The sequence below is a fragment of the Anomalospiza imberbis genome, chromosome 7 (genome assembly GCF_031753505.1).
Source record: "Anomalospiza imberbis isolate Cuckoo-Finch-1a 21T00152 chromosome 7, ASM3175350v1, whole genome shotgun sequence".
Lineage (NCBI taxonomy): Eukaryota > Metazoa > Chordata > Aves > Passeriformes > Viduidae > Anomalospiza > Anomalospiza imberbis.
The window spans coordinates 34,858,051-34,875,944 of NC_089687.1; the positions used below are offsets into that span (position 1 = coordinate 34,858,051).

At 43.0% G+C, this 17,894-nt stretch overlaps 1 protein-coding gene across 5 annotated transcripts in view; it reads right to left on the reverse strand.

Annotated features, from left to right (window-relative positions):
• ERBB4 (erb-b2 receptor tyrosine kinase 4) overlaps positions 1-17,894 on the reverse strand; it is a 582,907-nt gene that overhangs the window by 496,365 nt on the left and 68,648 nt on the right. The window lies entirely within an intron of this gene.

Here is a 17,894-nt window from a genome sequence, read left to right on the forward strand (position 1 = left end):
CCTGCCAGTTTCTGTGTGCCAGCAACAAAACAACTTTTCACCGGGTGAACACCACAGTGATAGAGGGCTTCAAAATATCATCCACTATGGTTTTTATGCTTGTGAATCCTGAACAGAAGCTGTGTCAGCATTACGTGTACCTTTGCCTCTCCTGCAGCATGGTGGCACGTGTCCGAGTGCCCATACACGGCAGGTTTCAGTAGAACAGCAGTAACAGCTCAGAATGCTACTCTGAGACCTTTTTGCTGAAGGAAAGCAGGTGGAGATGAATGATATACAGAAAAAGAGGAGATTCCAGTTCACACTCCTGTTAAACTGCTCAGTGACCCATTTTTAATGGTTTAGAGGATCACACACAGAACTTGACTCTTTATACAGAAAATGTTTAGAACAGTTAAACTATGCACAGAGACTAATGCAAAGGAGTCAGGGAAGTCCCTGGGAGCATCTTGGAGGGCTGAGAAACCAGAGCCTGAGCTGCTGCACCCCCAGAGGTCCCCCAAGGCCAACCCCAGCACTGCTGCTTCTGTTCTCTTCCCAGGTACAGGCTGTTCTGCCCAAGAGCTTTTACAAATGCACAAATGCTCCTTCCCAGGTGTTTCCAGTTGGACCTCCTACTTTTATGTATTAAAAACAACATGATGCACTTCCGTCTCAAGCCTCTTGTCTCCTGCTACTAGAATATCCTTGGTCAGCACTCTCACAGGCTGGGACAGGCTGCTTGTGGGGGCTAAACACTGAAGAGAAGAACTAAAAAAGCTTCTGAACAAATACACATTCTCCCTTTGTAAACTGTATTTGTATTTCAGATTTCTATTGTGTTTGTATTTAATTTCCCTCCTTTAAAAAGTATGAAAATAACAGAACCAACAAAATTCTTTTTTCTTTTCCTGCAAAGGCAGTTAAACAGCCTCTCCACCACTAGTTCATCATCCCAGTTCATTACAGCAAAATGTGCTGTAGCCATTTAACAGGGCCAGAAGCACTGTGTGTCTTCTTCCAGGATGGAAATGGCACCAAGACCACAAAGGCAAGGCTGGGAGCAGACCATACAGCCGAGGACACACCAGTATGGAGAGGCCAGTCCTTTTGGAGCAATTTAGCAGCTGTCAGCCTGATTACAGTCCTATGTAGCTTCAGAAAACATGAATATGATGTTCTCAACACAGCATCCCACCTCCCCTCTTTGTTCCCCACTCCATAGATCAGAAGGCACTCCTCAAGAGGGACCTGTGAGTCACTAGGGTGGATGCACAGGGTGTGTTTCGTTTTATTTTAAAAGGCACTGGTTTACCCAAGGGGGTTCATTCCAAGAAACAACCACCTTATTCTTGTACCCTTCTACCACCTCCCTGAATTTAATACCCTCTAATTAGCTGGAAGAGAAAAAACATCCTCCAGGTGTGCTGGGATAAAAACCACCCTAGCCAGGCTATTTCCATATTGTGCAGTTCTTCTCACTTTGCTTAAAATGTGTCCAGCTGCTTCAGGGGCACCATTTCACAGGCACAGTTTGCTCCATACAACCACCAGCACGAGCTCTCTAAATCCCAGTCTCTGTCCCAGGTGCCAGCACACTGCCAGGCACTGAGCTTTGCCATAAACCTTTGGGAAAAGCAATTCTTCCTCTCTAATAGAAAACACCTTCCTTCCTCCACTTCCTCTGCTAATTTGATGCTGGACCATCCCACATGAGCATCTTAGTATTTTATAGCGGCAGCATAATTCACAAGTTAAAAAAAACCCACCTCAGTGGCAGATAGATCTCGAGTTCAACAAGACCAGTTTAACATTTCCCTGCTTTTCTACCACACGGTATCATCTTTTTTTTTGTTCTTTAAATGCACCTGACATTTCATGCTCTAAGGACTAGCACAAGGTGAAGAGCTTCCAAAGCACCTTGATGGGCCATCAACACTGAGGTGAGAAATGCTGCTGGGTGTTACCTGCAGGAGTTATTTAATGTATTTTGTAAAGGTTAGGACAAAATTAAGATCAAAGTTTCATGCTCTCGACACTTCCTTTTGTCTTTTTTCTAATGGTATTTTTAAGAAATTATTGCTGCAATAAAGAAAAGGACAAATACATGTCAGTACTAGAAAACAAATTTATATCCCTGCTGTGACAAATGGGCCGTGCCGCACTGTGTCCCTGGTCGGAGGGGACGCCCCAGCCCGGCCTCGCTTAATGGGAGCTTCTCATCCTCTCCTGCCAGGCCAAGTTTCCATCTGGAGATTTGATATTTGCCTTCATGGCTGGTTCTTAATCAAATAGGGTACTTTTAGAATGAAATTACCGTGGCTGTATTACAGATATAAGACATCTCACTTCAAGGGCATAAGCCAAGCATTAAATGATGGACATTAGAAAGAAACTTTTCCTTGTGAGCAAGTTATTACATCCCAACGGTGCCACTCACATTTGTGATGGAGAACAACACTTTTGCCCCACACTGTCCATCTCCTGTGCACCTGCATCCTACCTGACACATGGGATTTGCTTCTGTTTCCCACAGGGGAGGAGTCTGAAGCCTCAGGCTCCAACCTCTCCTGCAAGGCCTTGCCCCTTGCAGAAAAGAAAGTGGGGAAACAACCACAAGGACCATGGTATCACACAGGACTATTGATATTTAGCAGCTGCCCAAAGAGGCTGGGGTTCTCCAGCCCCAACCATGTGCCAAGGAAGCTCCAGGAGCTTCACCACTGCCTTCAGCCACATCAGGATCTCATTCAATTTATGGACCTCACAGGCACCTGATTTCCATTCCAGGGGATGTGCCATGGTTTGAGAGGGCTCCCCTCTCTGGAGAACACTACTGCAGCCATGTGCCACAGCTCTTTGTGGAGTTATAGCAATTTGTAAGGATCATGAAACCACCCAAAACGCCCCAGCAGCTGCCCAGCAGCCCATGTGCCCACAGTGGGTTGGATCTGCTGCACAGTACCCAGAACTGCTCTGTCTGGGGAAGGTTTGCCAAGATGACACGAGGAGAGGTCCCTTCCCCAGCACTAACTCCATTCAAAACACCTGGGAACCCCCTTACTGTGACAGGCTCCAGATGAACATCTTCCTGTTGCAAGCACAAGGTAAAGGAAATGGTTCAGCTGAGAAGGCAGAGACTGAGCTGTACAAGATCAACTTATGAGCCATCATTTTTAGTGGCATTTCTGCGTAGTTACTTTCAAATCATACATTATCCCAAGTTTTCTTTTCCTCCCAGCTTGAAGATAATACAAAAATAACTTGATTACACACACTTCCCATCAGTGGCAACAGTACTGAAGTAAAAAAAAAAGTGCTTTCCTTGTTACTGCCTAGTGCTCAATTTTCTGATTTCGTTTTTTCACGCATTTAATACAGCTTGTTAAGTAGCAATATAATCAAGAATGGCAAGTACGAAGACCATTTTTACAGCAATTAAATTATCTCTAAAGAAACCAGCAATAAAAAGAGTTGGGAAGAAAATCTGATCCTACTGGAAATCCATTTGTTTTAAAAAGGACAGACTTGTTAGAAAGGGAGCTGATTAAATCAGCTGAGGCACTGTATAAAATAATTGAGTGGGGAGAAATTGGGCTGGTTAATTGTTGTGCTGTAAACATTATTACTGCAAACCTAAGTATTTGCAGAGATTACAGTTGGATGTTTGTTCTTCCAGTAAGGAATCTGAGATTTCTGTCTGGAACTACAGGTGTATATAATAATACAATAATATAATTTATATAATTATTAAATTATTTACATTATAACTATTAATACATTATTATATTTATTAAATATTAAAGCATTCTATATAATGTATAGAACTATTAAATACTGCAAAATTCAGACACGGCTCATCTCTCATTTCTTTCAGCAATAGATGCGTTGGAGAACTATTTTGACTGGGCAGGTGAAAGCTACAGGACCCATTTCTGGGCATGAAGCAGACTATAGGGGAATACAGTATCATCATAAAATCACCCCAAGACACACACACACATTTAGGCACACAGACACTAAATCACTGCATTTCATTTTGGGGATCTTTAAAAAAAAAAAAACAACATAAAAATATGCAGACTGTGAAAATCCCAGATGACACAAAAAAGGCTTACAAAAGGGGATTGTCATTCTTTGCCAAGTTTTGCATGGACCTTCCAGGTCTACAGCACCTTAACTCCTTTAGGCAAAGGGAGAGGAAAAACTGGGAAGCAGGAAGAAGGGGAAAGCTGTCCCAGTCCAAATCCCCAGCAAACTGAGAGGAAGGAAAGACATTTAAAATAAATGAGAACAGCAGGAAGATGAGGGAAGGGCTGCAAGGTTTCCCAGAGCTTTCTTCTCTCTGGAATTCCACTACAAAACATGTGCCAATATTTCACACTGTAGCACCACTTCCACTGCACAGCCTCCTCTCTTGGTTTTCTGCAAAGCAACACCTTTCCCCAAATGGAGTGGTTCTGAAAGGAACTCCAGCAGATTGACACTGTGGAAGTTAATAAGTGTGGTGGGTGGTGATGCCTTAAGTCTTGGCTTTCATATTTTCCAGATTCTGTGCTGCTTTGGTGTGTAACTCTGAGCTTCATATTAAGCATTAGCAAGTTCTCTTCACAGGGTAGGTAAAGAACAATCCTTTTCCAGCTTGAGACCAAGGACAGCTGTTACAAGCTCCAGGCCCAAAAAGTATAAACAATGGTGAATTGAAGAGAGAAAAACAAGGAGCATGGGACTTCATAACCTAAAGCTGTAACTGGACAATCAACTCCAATATGCAAATGGAGCAGAACTTACAAAAATGAGAGACCCCGTGACCAGTTGTCCATTTTGTGACCATTTTGGGTTCATCTTGGGTGCAGCCCTGGCTGGGCTTTTGTGCTGCCCAAGGTGGATCCATTGAGGCTTTTTAATAAATCCCTGCTTTATTCTGTCTGGCCTCTGTTCCAGGGAGCCTTCTCAAGGCATCAGTTCTACAGCTCAGATGGGGTGAGATGCTCACCTGGGGGGAAAATTGTCACAGTGATAGCAAAGCAGTCACTTTCTTAGTAAAACATAAATACATGTGTGTGTGTGTATCCAAGAATGTGCAGCCTGGGGTAGCCCACACACCAGTGACTCCCTGTCCGGAGGTGCAGGGACCATGCTGGAACCAAGGAACCAAGCAGGGATGCCCCCAGGGATGCTGGGGCTGCCCAGCCTGTGGTTCCAAGCTGCCTTTGACAAGTTGTCATTTGCATACTCACTCCTGCTCTCTATCTCAGTCATTAGCTTCAAAAATACTGCACTGAGGACAGGAAAAAGGGTTTATAAGGAAAATAAACACATCTTTGTTTGCTCTGAAAATGGAAACTGTAGGATTAAGGGCATCTGTATGAAAAGTAGTATTACAGATGAGCTGGAAGCTGGTTTGTTTTTTAAACCAAAGAAGTGAAGACCCAAAGGTATGCACTGTGCCCCATTAATCTATCATTGAATACCCCAATCCTTTATTTTGTTCACCCCTTTTCTTTCATTTTGCTACCCTGATTAGTTACTGCCTCTTCATAAGCAGCCATTTCCACCTATAGCAGAGTTCCTTTCCCATTGGCAGAAATATTCACCTTGAAACTTCACAATGCTCCTGGTTAGCTGCAAAAATACTTCTGTGCCTAAAATCTGGATAACTGCAGAAGACCAAAGTGAATGAGAAAACCCTGTTTTGGATTACACAGACTGGCTCATCCTCACACACACTGGAATCTAGCAGTAACTGGGAACCTTAGGGAAAATTACTTGAGTCCCCATCACCATTTGACCAGCATAATGCTGTCTTCAAGGTCATCAAAGTCTGCTACCCATCCAGGGGAAGGGGAAGAAGAGTCACAGGTTCAAAGGTACTGTGCTATGCAACTGTTACTCCCATTTGGTGCCCATTGCCTCCTTACCCTGCACCTTGTTATTTTGGTTATTCCCCCTTCAGTCATGTCACAGTGAGATGCTAACAGGCTGCCAAATAAACCCTTTGGAGAACATAAGGACGTTACATGCTTCGTGATTCCTGAAGAGAACATCAAGTGCCGTGTTAAGGATTTTACAGAGTTCCAGTTAACTCTTGTGTGCTGGCATTAGGCTCCCACGAACAACAACTCCACACAAAGCTGTGCCTCTGCTTTCTGCACCCTCCACTCAGCCTCTGCTGCTCCTTCCCTGCCGGGGCAGCCACAGGAGCATGGATGTGAGGGGCACTCAGGATGCCCATGGGGAGCAGGCCAAGGGCTGCTCCTGCCAGGTGCTGCCTGGAATTACTCAGATTTTTGCCTCAACAACAGCATGTTGCTTTGGGAGCCAGGCACCTTAAAGGACACAAAAACAAACCCTTCCCTGAACACAAACAACACTTTCAAGAGGCTACTATTATTTTTTGATAAACTACGCTTGTCCAAAATGGCAGGACATTTAAGAGAAAATGACACTAATTTATGCAAAAGTCAGCAATATAATTGCAATATTCATTTCTACCTCAAGTCAATTTTCAAGGTGGTAATGGAAACCAATATGAATTGAATGGGAAACATCTGGCAGGGAAACCCAACGAGAGAGGCTCGGGAAATGTGAGAACTGCAGAGCTGCCAAGGTGAAGGTACACACCGTGCCCACCCAGCCACACTCCTGTGTACAGGCTCTCCAGAAAACAAGGACTGTTTTCCCTATCCAAACTCAACCCAAGGAGAGAGAAATGCAACAGAACACTGCAAACATGGCACAGCACGGCAAACACCCCAAAACAAGCCCTCAGAGAGATGCATGACTGGGTAAGTCACCAGTCGCAGCAGAAAATCTAAGGCAGGAAATTTTGCAATGTTTTAACCACCAATGCATTCCTCCATCTTCCCAGTCCCTTTCTGACACTGAAATACATCCTGGTAACCTGGATAAAACCTCCTGCCACAGAGCCGGCTGACAACGAAAAGCTTACTTGAAGCACTTACCAGTTCCTCATGTGAAGCTGAGGAATGGAACAAATCACCCTTTCCATGTGTTTCTGCTGCAAACCCCACAATTCCTTCAGCCAATACTGAAAGCCTGGGTGGAACCACAGAACATTTCTGACCTAGAAAAGTCTACTCAGCTACCTCTCTTTCTGCTCTGCTGGACCTAAAGCAGAGTGCACACCTTGCATGAGAAGCATGGGGTACCAGCCTAAAACCTGGAAGAGGGAAATTCCTACACTGCTTCAGGAAAAAATGCCTTTCTCACTGTATCACTGCATCTGTCAGGTGCAATGTCAAGAGCATGAAGAAATCCCACAAAAATGCCCTGCGATGATGATTGTGTCTTCTTGGAGAGACTTAATGAAAAGAACTCTTTCTTCTGTATGTAAAAAAAATCATCTAAATGATAGCTAATTCCCATAATAGCTGCTATAATGTAGAAGAAAAACAGCAACAAGTTACATTAGTGTTCCAGATGGCCTTTTTAGAGTCTTTTTCCCCAAGAATTACCCTCCAAGGACCTCAGATAACCAAACAAACAGCATTAGACAGAACAGGGACATAGAAAAGACCTCAAACCTCACCACAGTGAGGGAAGATTGCTACTACATTCATGACTTTTTAATTAAAAAGGTTGCTGGAAAGAGAAGTCCTGATGCCTTTTGTTGAACAAAAGACAGTTTGTCATTAGTACAATGCAGACAAGGTTGAAGAACACTTTGGCCATTTGAAATTCTGGACTCTGAAGTATTTTATTACCAAGGCTAGTGAAAGCTTGGATTAATCAATATTCTTTGTGCATCCACTGCACAGTTCAAAGCTGCCTGTCTGCTGACTCCATGGCTGCACATACGTTTGTCAAGAACTCTAAAAGCTGTATGGGGAAGATGTGCATTTGTAGAAAACAATACCCCCCCAAAAAAAAGTCTGCACCAGTTTATCCTTCGTTCCCCCTTCAATTTTCCATTTTATTCACCATCTCAAATATTCCTACAGCACTCTCTTCACATAGCCAACAGTTTCTGTGTATCTAACAGTTTGCTTCCTTATAATACTGAATATTGAGCATTTAGCATTCATTTCAGGCAGGAAAATCTATTCACTTATAACACAAATTGCTTGAAAGTCACCAAGAGTCCTTCAAAGTGATGTACAGGGCTGCTCTGGCAGTAACAGCAGCAAAAAGATCCTTGTTGGCAGATTCCTTTGAATAATCAGTGTCTGTTACCTGGTGTTGATCTGGAGCATCCCCTCAAAGCCCTGTGGCTTTAGACTTAAGTTACACTCCCCAGGTTAAAAGCTATTGAGGTATAGGTTTCATACAGGCCTGGAAATTTAGAGTCAAGAATGATTGCACCTGAAAAATATGAACTCTCAGGACTCCCAGGTATCTGAGAACAGAAAGCAGATCTTGTGGATGACACAAGATGGTAAAATTAGAACAGCTGCCGTGGTAACAAAATGGACAATTAAATGAGCTTTAATCCTTCCACAGTAACTTAACAGGACGCGTGGAAATGTCACACTGGGATTCAACTCAGCAACAATGGCAGCAAAACATGGTTTTCATTAATTATGAGTTCATCCGTCTGGTGTGATTCATAAGGAAAAATGGACATGGGAACACAAAGGTCTGCTCTGCTGTGGAGCAGTACCAGGATACTTCCACTTCACAGCAAGCTCCTACACCACAGTCTTTCAGATAATGACAGTGTTAGCCCAGCACCCCTTAAAAAAAGCTTCACTTTCCTGCTTCCCAAGTACACAGCAAAACTCCTGAAAACTTTCACACCTTGAAAATCTTGTCAGTTATGTATAACATAACAGAAAAAGTATCAGTATTCCGAGTTTCTGAGCTTCCTGTTTGCTGGGGCAAAGCCTAAAGCTCAGTCTCAGCCTCTCACTTAATGGCATTAAAAAAAATAAAGCAGAAAACATGCTGGTTTACTTCCCTTAGCAAAGCACAGGAACTAATGATTGTGCTTGCAATACATTAAATAGAAGCTGAATTGTTCAGGTAAACAAAGACCTAACTATGGAGAGCGTAGAAAGGACACGATCAGCAGTTCATCATCTGAGACTGTTCAGAAAGCCCAGTGCTGATCACTGGGTATTCCAGCAGAGACTGGAAGTAGCAGTACAGGATTTCTGTCTTCAGCTAGTTTTTAATTGCACAGACACTCTAAACATTTCACTACTTGAGCGTGACCTTGCTGAGCTACACTGAGACTCCTGAGGTGCCTCTGCTTATTTACAACACCAGTGCAAGGTCTGGCACCAGCCCGACAGCTCCCACTGCACACCTCGGCCAACAACCCTAAAGCCATCAATCATTTGGGATACAGCATAAAAACCAGGCTCACTTTTGTCAGAAAACTATTCAGCACCAGGGAGTGATAACTTGCCTGTTATGCCTCCTGAGGAGTCACTTTGGGCTGGGCACATCCCCAGCTCTGCCTTCATCACAGCGACCAGCAGGACCCTGAGCAAAGCCCATGTCAGCCTCACCTGGGGCCAGGGCTGGCCCAGATCACCTCCATCCTCCTTGGGTGGGGCCACCCAAGCTGAGCTGGCCATCTCACTGGTACAAGTCCACAGGTGAGGGAGGAGGGAGGTGATCCCTCCTTGAGGAGCCAGTCCTGGAGGAAGACACAGCTCAGATAATCACACTACTCTCCATACAGTGCTTGTGCAACTGCAGCCTCCATCAAGTGCTGTTTTGACAGCTTGAAATGAGGGACACCATTCCTCATGAAGGAATTCAAGCTGTACCCACTGACTCAGAAAGTACCTCGTTCACACTCTGCATCTGCCAATCTTAGCAGTCTGCCTACGCTTTAGGAATAAAGGGGGAAATCAAGGTAATGTGACATGCAGGATATTTTTGAATATTAAATTCATGGTACATTGTTGATTCATTTATAATTCATCACAAATTGCAATGCAAATATTTGGCTAAAGTGCAGTGATGTTAGGAAAGACAACCTTTTTTTGTTTTTCTTCTTTAAACAGAGACCAGAAATAACACACCCCACTTAGCCCAGGAGTGAGTCCACCTCACAGAAGACACAAATAACAGCCAAGTCCCAAATCCTGTGGACTGGGGCTAAGAGCTAGAGGGCAAGAAACCCTCCCAAGTAAGGAGGATTCCTTCAGAAAATAAATGTAACTGTTGTATATCATTACAAACAGACAAACACCTTCACACATGCATGCACACCATTAGGACAGAAGAATTAATTTGCTGAAATACCCTGTGAAATTGCTGTGTGGTTAAGCAAGGTGAAAAAACGCAGTTAGGTAAAAAAAAAAGGATATATTTATATTTAATTTTAAAGTTATTTTTCCCCACTATTTCATTCCCTCTAGTCAGTCATCCGGACATTTACACAGTCAGTTTAACAGGAAGCTCAGTCTTGAATGAAGCAAGAAAGCTTCACCAGAGTGTTGCTGAAAGCCATTCTCCAGGCTACAGAGGCTCAAAGGTGGGCAGAGAGCTTGTTTTCTGTCTTGAGAGATCAACACCTGCCAACAAAATTTGTGACACTATTATCTTCAGCCTACAGAGACCTCCAGCGACACCGACCACTAAGAGGAAACGGAACCATTTATAATCCCTTGTCCCCTGAGGAACAGTATCCTTTGGTTTTTAAGCTCCTGCAAGTTAGATTTTGTTTAATTATGATTACTATCGCTCTCTGTTACCCTTTGGTTCTGTTGAGGTGATGCAAAGAAAGAACAGCAATGACTTGAAAAACAGATAACATCTGAAAAAGAAGGTCTGTCTAAGAGGTCTAGTAGTTCACTTGCAGGTCCAATTGCACTAGGTAGGAAAGTACAGGGAACAAAGCATAAGGCAAATATATATAATTTTTTCTTGTAAAAAGAAATACCAAAATTCTATACACACTACTCTTATCTTGAAGCAGTTGTCACAGCTTGAAATTCTTGTGGTTGAGATGGAGAAGATATTCAGGGACACAGCTATGATTAAGCATTTGAAGAAATTACTAAGAGATCACTAGACATCACTCATACTAAATTCTTATTTAAGATGTCTGATGGGAAATGTCTCTCCATCAGGAGAATAAAGCAGGTTCAGACAGTGTTAGCTATAGACAGCCACAGCTGGAAGATTTTACTGTGTGTGCTGAGACTGCAAGGGCAAATGTATGGCCAACACGAAGAGCAGAGCTGAAACCACCTGGTCTGAATGTGGCCACGGGAGCTGCTGCTCAAATTGCATCTGGACATCAGCAGGGCTGTGCCACTGAACCTTTGCCAACAGGATAAGGCTCCTCCAGCCAGGGGGAAACGGCAGCAGGAGAGACCAGAGGGGAGCCCTGATTGATTTTCAAAGCCTTTCCCAGGTGCTCCAGCTCCCTGTGACAGGCATCGCCCAGAGGAGCTCACACCAGCTGTAACAGCAGTGAAATACTAAGAAGAAACTGTCCCAGTTTTGCTTCAGACTGGAAAGTCACCGGGTTTTCTTATCGTGCATTCTTAAACAAATAACACTCTTCCTTCAACAAAATCAGTTTCAGATGCTGAGGAACTACTTCTCCCAAACTCTAAACAGATAAGGTGAAAACTCCACTGATCTCACCAAAAAATGCTCCCCCGAATTTAACAGTGCAAGGATTTCCCTTCCTGCATTTCCAGGATTACCATATTACTGCGGTGTGCAGAATGGTTTACACCAGCCTTGCTAATTCAGGCAGGCTCTGAATAGCAGCGAGGCCAGCCAACGAGCCAGTGCCTTTTATTTCTCCCCTGCTGCTTCCTTAGTATGCGCCCGGGCACGCGTGGCACAGAGCATCGGCCTTTTCTTCGCGCTTCCGCGCAGGGCACGGCTCTCGTAGCAGCATCCCCCGAGTGAAGGCTGCCTTCATTCACAGGGGCACACAGGTGTCCTCCCTGCCTGCCAGCAAGGGCAGCAGCTGTGCCGACCTCAGCCAAAAACCCGCGCTCCCGAACCCGGCACCCTCCTGCACAGCCAGAGCCCGACGCCTCTCCGGCCCCCAGCGCTTCATCCAGCTCCAGGGATGCCCGGGAGAGGCCTGGGAGCTGCTGGATGTTCACAGAGGACAATAATCGGTATATCTGAGTGCATCTGCTGCCCAGCTGATGTAGCCCTTGGTAATGGGAGAGGCACTCAGCACTGGTTTTGGTCATAGTGAAGATAGAAATCCTTAGTTAACCTATTGTAAGTGCAGGTGAACCCAGTGGGAAGAAATGATGTCTGACTCCAGTTCAGAGGGCTGAATGATTTCTTTATTATAACTATACTACAATACTTTAATATACTATTTAAAGGAGATACTAAACTACAAACCTACTTTCTCTAACTACCATATCCAACTAACAAACAACTTGTGACCCTCTCTGAGAGTCCAGCCACAGGTGGATTGGATTGGCCATCAGCTCAAACAATCCTCACCAGAATCCAATCAAGCAATCACCCCTGGTAAACAATTCTCCAAACACATTCCACGTGAGGAAAACAAGAAGCAGAAATAGAAATTGTTTTCTCTTTCTTTCTTCTGTGCTCCTTTATAAAAAATCCTGAAAGAAAGAAGAATGTGCCTGTGACAAACCCAATGCACTATCACATCGTATTACTATTACTGACTTAGGGGTAGTTTTCACAGGGTGGACCAACAAACCAAAAAATAACTGAACTCCTCTCATTTATTATTTAATCCAAATGAATCTTATTTTCATAAACACCTTAGCTGGTGGAACAAAATATCTCCCATTTCCTGGGTGCCCATCAAGACTTCAATCCTACAGATGACCAAAGTCCCTTTCTGCAAGATAAATGTATGTGCTGGCACACGCTCAGGCAGTGCCAGTGCCCCTCTGCAGAAGATCATCTGCTAAGAAAATAAAGCCTTTAATAGGTAATGTCCCAACAACCCAGATATCTCCTGCAGAAACCATATGAAGCACAAACCTTGTGCGATGTATTTGGCTTAAAAGAGGCAGTGCCTTTTTTTTAGTATAGATACACGCATATATATAAAAATATATATAAAGTACACTTCTGGCTATATAAATATTACTCTCATTTTTAAACCAAAGCTTAAATAAGGAATATTTGCTTTTGCCTACAATTATTTGTCAGGGGTTTTTTTTTCCCTACAAGAATGACAGATGATACTGTCTTTTCAAAGTGACAGAACAAAAGAGATTACAGTGATAATCAAGTTACCTTAGATAGAAAGGAATGAGAGATTCAGAGCTACTCCTCTACCCAACAATACTCAGACTTCATATTTTCATCTACTGGGTGAGCACTATCTCTGTAAGGTTTATTTAAACATATCGCTTTCCCACTAAAGCATTTTCTGCCTCCTTACACTTCCTCTAAGGATTTTCAGCTAAAAACAGGTTATAGTTTCAAAGCACAGTCATAACAGAAATTGGAGAGGATATATCACGGTAATTGTGTTTACCTTATAATGAAAGAAAATAAGGAATATTCCACCTACTTCAACTAGAATTCAAAAAATTAAGGAAAAAACCCAAAGAATAAACCCACTAGGAGGAAACAGAACAATTTCTATCCATCCCCAGACAGTCTATAGCCAAACACAGCAATAATTATCCTAAGACAAAGCCAGCAACAGAGATTTACACTCCTGGGGTGTAGACAGAGCCCACAGCCCTTTGAGCCATGTGAAAGGGAAGTGAGCACAATGATCCACCTCCAATCCCCCAGCCTCAGTGCAGTCTTCTTTTCCCATGCTGCAGGTGAAGACCTCCAAACTCAATCCTCCCAGTTTCACACAGCTGGGCTTTTATCTCCCCCTCATCCCACCTTCATTTTTAATATTCAGTATGGAAGACAAACCACAGTTTGTGCCACAAGCTCCTCTCTAGCCTGCATTTGAGGATGAGAAGGGGACAGTGTTGGAGCAGCCCCATAGTCCTCTACCACTGGATTAAGCCCCAGAGCACAGAGGGCTCAAGTAAGTGCACATACCCAATACAGCCCCCAAGCCTCTTGGTCAGTGTGTCTGACAAAATTCTTTCACAGATAGCAAAGAAAATGCAAAGCAATAAGAAAAGCCTAATTTTTATATAATCTTTCAGCAGCTAAAGCCTGGATTTAATACCAAACTAGGGTCAGTTTCAGCCTGGGGAGGATCTGGCCTTTTCAGGCTGCTTTTTACATCAGCTCAGCCACTTAGCAAACACATTGCTAAGATGGGAGCTCTTTGCTGTCATACAATTAAAATCACTATGAGGCAACAGTGGGTAAGTATCAAGTTAGAAATCTCAAAAATGGGGTGGAAGCTATTTGATGCCAAAACACCAAGCCAGAGCCATAATCCAACCTAAAACACACATGGACATCTCAGGGCATCTCTCTTTGGCCCATCAGGCAGCAGCTCTCTGGGAAGGGGCTTTCACCCACAGGCACTCAGGGAGTCATAGAAATGTCCAAGTCTTCATCTTCTATTCTCCTTTTCCTCTCTAAAACATACAGCATCAGCTTCCATTATTCAGTTTGCCCATTGTTCAATCATGAGCACAGTATTTGCATTCATAAAGTCTCCCTGAAAGTGAGCATTAGAAATGTAATCCTAAGTATTTATGGAGTGGTCTAGTCTCAAAAACACCTCCAAGGAAAGTGTCCCAAGCCTGTCCAGCTTAAGTCTGCACCTCTAAATTAGACCATGCCAGGAATAAATTTTTTGGCAAAACATTTTCTTTTTCCTTTGCTGCAAGCACCACATCCTCAAAACTCAACCATGCTGGTCTTGAAGAAAGCTTTGTTCAAAAAAGACCATAATTTCCATACCTCTGATATTTTGGCCTTTGAAAGCCAAAAAACATTGTGGGATAAGACAAACTTATCTGGGTTATGGGTGCAAGACCAGACAGAAAATGAGGTGGACGAGACAACCCCTAAGCTGTGTGCTCCCTGTGCTTTTGGGATGCTCATTCCCAAGTCCTAGAGATTTAACTAATGGCTATGAGTGCTGGAATTACCAGCACTCTTCTGTTCCAGAGGTTGAGACTTCTACCCTAATGGAACCTCTCCTCTTCACATGGCAGCTGCTTTTAGAGCCTTTGGTGAGCCACAGGCAGCACTCTAAAGGCGACCCAGTGATTTCCAAAACAAAACATACAACCAAGGTTCACTCCATCATCTGAGAAACACTGCTTCAGATGGAGCCAAACAGCCAAAAACATATTTCTTATTGAATTTTGGTTTATATTTCTTTGCATGGCAATTAAAAAGCTTATGGCCAAAGATATAGGAAGCAGTAAAAATGATGCATATGAGAAGATCTTACTGAACTTAATGCAGCATGAAATTATTCAACGGGCTGCTTTAAATACTTTGCTGTAAAAATACACACCATAAGAGCATGTTTCGCTGCTCTTTGTTTAATAGTGGAGTTAATTAAGAAAAAAGACAGTATTTTCACAGAATAAAAAAAAAAAAAACAACAAAAAAAATAAATCAAGTATTTACGTTCTCAGAGAGTTCCTAGACATACAGCTCACTGAGAGCAGCAGCACTAGGCATGAATGTAGAAGACCAGGGACTGACTTCTCTTTTTTAATTCCCTGGAACCAGTCTTTTCAAAGCAGTATGAAATACTACAGGAGTCATATTTCTGTTCTGATTGACTTTTCATTTTACCAGGCTCAACATGTTTAAACCACTATCTTGACACGACCTGAAATATTCCAGGGTTATGGTTATTTTATAAATGATTATCAAGAGCAAATTTACAAATTAATCCTAAAGTAGCAAAAAAAAAAAAAAAAAAAAAGACTGCTGAATAATTATAATTTAATAATTTCAGCAACACTTCCCAATGTTTGCACAATTCTCTGTTTAATTCCCACTAGCCAAACGCCTCTGCTGGCACAGAGCTGGAGATGTAGCACTGCATATTCTGGCCAATTAAAGAGTTCTATTTTTTTTTTTCTTTCACCTAATCTTATTAACTCTTCCAGTGCTGACACAAAGACATCTGTTCCCATTAAATTTCCCATTTTAAAAGTTAAGGGGACTTTCTTCAAGCAATCCACTGGTGGCCCACTACATTCAGGGAAGGACCCAGAGCACCCATTGATGTGGGACCACATTTATTTTGACAGCAATAGCTGTAATTAATTTCTTATCTTGCACCATGTCAGGTGGCTGACACAGCCACATGCTAATTCTCCTCCCTGCCACTTGAAATCCATCCCTTCCTCCTGACAAGATCAGCCATGAAAGCATCTGAGATGAAGCAAACAACACTTCTAAAATTAAGCAGGAAAGAGGTGGATACAAAATAATTTCTTAAAAAGCAAATTAAAGGAGCAGAACATGAGTATTGCCTACCAAGCAATTCAGCAGCAATTTCAAATATGGTCAAAAGAGGTCAAATATGTTAATCCTAATTTCTTTTAAAAACCTTGCAGCTGATAGAATGCTGAAGGGAACTTTCTAAATATTGTTGGTATCATACCCCACTCCCCTGTATGCCCAAACTACCTGCTCAGTTTTAAAGTATGTGCTCTTCTACTGTACTTTTTTTCTTCCCCCACTAGGCCAAGGAAAGAAAATAATGCTGAGGATACTTATTTTCTAAAATACTCTAATGAAGTCAGTGGAGACTCCAGGAGCTCAATGGCATAAATAGAGAAAAGAAACAGAACATATCAATCAAACCAACCCAGCTTGAATTGCATCCATAACAAAACAAGGAAGGAAACAACAGCCTATTCAGCAGGGGAATAACAGAGAAAATATTGACTTGTTAAACTGTGGACATATTTTGAGCTCTGAGGAGGCTGTAATTGTTTCTAAATAAAGCTAAAAGTCCAGCAGTGTGGTCAGCCTGCTCCTGGAAGGATTCATGCGGCTGCACTATGAGCAACAGGTGGGATTTCTATCTTTTTTTTTTTTCTTAAAACACAAATATCAACATCTGCTCATTTTCAAAAGGCAATATAAGGTGCGCATACCAATATTTCCTTCTTTGGCCACAGAAAAACTTCTGTATTTATATCACACTTCATTTCTGGTTTTATTGACCTTTCAGATGGCCTTGAATGAGTCTGAAGTGTAACTACAGCTGTGGCATAAGCCCATGGGTATTTCCAGTGGCCCAAGTGCCTCCCAAGTCATGCCTAGGTAGGAGCTAGGGTGGAAGAGCAAAACCATGAAAACCTGCAAGGAGCATTCCGGGACAGCCCCGCAGCGCTGGGGAACGTGGATGCTCCTTCCTGGAGCAGTGCTTCCAGGGTTCTTACACATGCAGCATCCACAGCTGCCTCTCTAACAAATCTGGCTCGGTTTTCAGCAGGGATTGTGGTTGTTACTGGTGGACAACTGCTGTGGGCCTTCTTTCCCTTCCTGACACCATCTCTCCAGCAGCCACATGCCAGCCAAGAGGCAGAAAGCCCTCTCCTTTCTTGAGTGGTAATTATATTTCTCCTTGTTACAATGAAATCCTTTCTGTGATTAAATTTCAATCTGAGCAGGCTGATTTCCTCATTTGCAGAGATTTTATTAGTTTGTGGGAATGTCCGCTTCCCCGCCTCTGAATTTATTCTTAAATTACTTTTCATTTTTTCTTTCTTTTTTTCCCCTCCAAAATCCCTCTCTTTCAAGTGACATTTGCCAACATTAGTCTGATTTAAGCCCTTTTATCCAACCCATTGCCTTTTACTTAACTATATTGCTTCCAAGACCACTGGGATCTCCAGGCATTAATCATTAGCATTCATGCTGGAGCTGACTTTAGGCAATGAGTAACCAGTCTTTGGGGAACACCGTGCACCACCAGCTGAAATGCTCTGAACAGTCTGCCCTGGTAAATTAACTCTCAAGCAAACTCTCCTCCCATACCTGTCCTCCTTCTTAAAACTCCTGCTCTGCAGCACCATACACCAACTCCAAGGCTGAGACCAGCACACCCCATGCCCAAC